The following is a 2885-nucleotide window of genomic DNA, read 5'->3' on the forward strand; positions in this document are numbered from 1 at the left end:
ATATGTTCATAATTTCGACAATCATTTTTCATAAGTCAAACCATCCTTATCGCCCTCTCTTACAAACATAATAACTTTGATATATTTTCTGGGCTGATTATTCCATTACAAACACACCAATGAAGTAACTCACATTTAATCATTTTTCATAATTCTTGTATATGTTACTAATTTTGACAATCATTTTCATGACTTTAACCCACTATGTCGCTCCCCCTTATTTAAATAATAACTTTAATATATTGCCTGGGCTGATTATTTCATTACAAATACATCAATCAATTCCAGGTATTCTCATAGTGTATATGTCCCACCTATCTTATCCAATCCCGAGTAACGTTGCATATTCTGCTAGTATATATCTTTCACCTATCTCATTCAATCCCGAGCGACACTGGGTATTCTGCTACTATATGCTTTCCACCTATCTCATTCAATACTGGGCGACGTTACTGATAGTATATATATGCACTAAGCTCATTCAAACCTGGGACTGACTTCATGTCTGCCACCCCACTGTTAAAAATATACATGAAATAAAGTAATGTTTAAATCGTAAACTGTTTCAACCATTTCTGGGACTGACTTTATATCACCAACCCACTGCTAAAAATATACATGAAATAATGTAATGTCTAAATAGTAAACTGTTTCAGCCCTTTCGGGGACTGACTTCATACCCCCACCTCACTATTACATTAAATAAAGTAATTGTTACATTAAATAAAGTAATGTCTAAAACGTAAATGGTTTCAGCCATTCCCGAGATACACTTCTTATCTATCATCCTACCGTTAAAAATATACATTGAATAATGCAATGTCTAAAACGTAAATGGTTGCAGCCATTTCCGGGACTGACTTCATATCCTCCACTCCACAGTTAAAAATATACATTAAATAAAATAATGTTTAATGCGTAAACGGTTTCAGCCATTTCCAGGACTAATTTCATATCCCCCACACTAGTATTAAAAATATACATGAAATAAAGTAATGTTTAAGTCGTAAACGGTTTAAATCATTTCCGGGACTGGCTTCATATCCCCCACTCCACTGTTTAAAATATACTTGAAATAAAGTAATGTTTAAATCATAAACTGTTTAGGCAGCTTTTCGAAATTATTACATAAAAACATTAACACGGTTAGAGATTAGGCAACCATTGCTTCAACATGAATTTCTAAGTTTAGTATCCGTCTTAGCATTCCAGTGACTTAAATCCCCCCTTTTTTGGTATTGGTTAATGTAGGAGAAATCCTTCATTACTGATACAATTTTTATTTTTGTTACTGACCAGAGTGCCCCTTTTGAGGACCTGGTTTCCCCCAAAATTTTTAATCTACCTCATGTCCAACTCTGTCCTTGTTGGGAGGCAAGTAAACAAACAAACAAAGAAAAAAACAGAAGGGACATTTTTCAGGGCATCTTGTAATTAATCAGAAGAGACATTTCTAGTGCATCTTATAATTAATCAGAAGGGAAATTTCCAGGGCATTTTGTAATTAAATCAGAATATCCCAGTTACTTTTGTAATATTAAAACTTTGTTACATTAAATATAGTATCTATTTACAATGCCTCCCCACGGGACAGATTTAAGCACCAGGGTCATTTTTTAACGTGGAGAAAAGGAACAAAAATTGTCTTAGTCGTAAAGAATTTCTCCTCCACTAAGAGAGAAGAAGAAATTGAAATGTAACAGCTGAAGACAGATACTACACTTTGATCTTAGCCAAAAGGCCAAAAAAGACAAATCATTTTTATTAGCTTTGCCTTAACAGCGACACCAATTTTTTTGTTTAATTTTTTCACCTAAGAGTGACACACAAAAGAACACACGCTATCGTATTAATATATAGATAATAATAATAATAATAATAATAATAATAATAATAATAATAATAATAATAATAATAATAATAAGAGGAAGAAGAGGAAGAAGAGGAAGAAGAGGAAGAAGGAGAATATTCATAATAAAGCTAATAACTTCATTAGTTTAACAACTACAACCCAATCTCACTACTTGGCATAATGTTGAAAACTGTAGCTTAATTTGTCAGCATCGACAAAACATAATTGCTTCCTCTGATTTATGACACATTTTAGTTAATAACACTAATACATCCCGAGAACATTTAAACGAACATTTATTCGAAAATATCTTTATTAAAACAAATCAAATTTAATAACGTTATACATATTTTAAAATGCTTAATATAATACACTTTTATTGTTTGACGCTAGCTTTAACGTCACAGAAATTTTAATTGTTAACGTCTTTCCTAGTAAGAGCAAATCCATTATTTTGGCGTCTAAATGACCACGTGCGCGTTCTTGCTTTTGAAATTCTCTTCTTTTCTGCTTTTTTTTTCACTGGTTTTCATTCGATTCGACAATGAGTCAAAAATATTCGTGATACATATGGAACATACATTATTTTTATTATAATACAACAACGATTATTAGAAATACTTAAAAAAATTACAAGAAAGTATAATCAATTTGGAGAATTCTGTTATTTTTAACAAAATTTATTCAAATGAAAGAATGCTACCGAAAAGTAAACATTATATGAATGAAGTAGACATATCGATCAACGATTATGTGTGTATTGATTTTATTCATTGTAGAAAAATGTGTAAGGAAAGTCCTTTAAAAAAAATTACTGCGCCCTCTGTAGATGTATAAGGAAAAATTCAAGATGGCGCCCGACTCCCTCTTCAACACGGTAAGTTCAGGAAAAGATGTTATAAATGTTGCAGCAACGTAGAGCAATTCAATAACCAGTAAACACCGGTTCTGCACGGAATCCAACTAGCAAGGTGCCTAGACGGACGCGAACGGTTACTCAGACCGGACCCAACAACAGTAAGATATCCTCACA

The 2885-nt window shown here is 32.3% G+C and overlaps 1 pseudogene; it reads right to left on the minus strand.

Annotated features, from left to right (window-relative positions):
• Positions 1–1603: 1603 nt before the first annotated feature.
• Positions 1604–1754, minus strand: LOC145280638 (U2 spliceosomal RNA; annotated as a pseudogene).
• Between the last annotated feature and the right edge of the window lie 1131 nt (positions 1755–2885).

This window comes from Euprymna scolopes, chromosome 7 (genome assembly GCF_053919585.1).
Source record: "Euprymna scolopes isolate OS-2025 chromosome 7, ASM5391958v1, whole genome shotgun sequence".
Taxonomy (NCBI): domain Eukaryota; kingdom Metazoa; phylum Mollusca; class Cephalopoda; order Sepiida; family Sepiolidae; genus Euprymna; species Euprymna scolopes.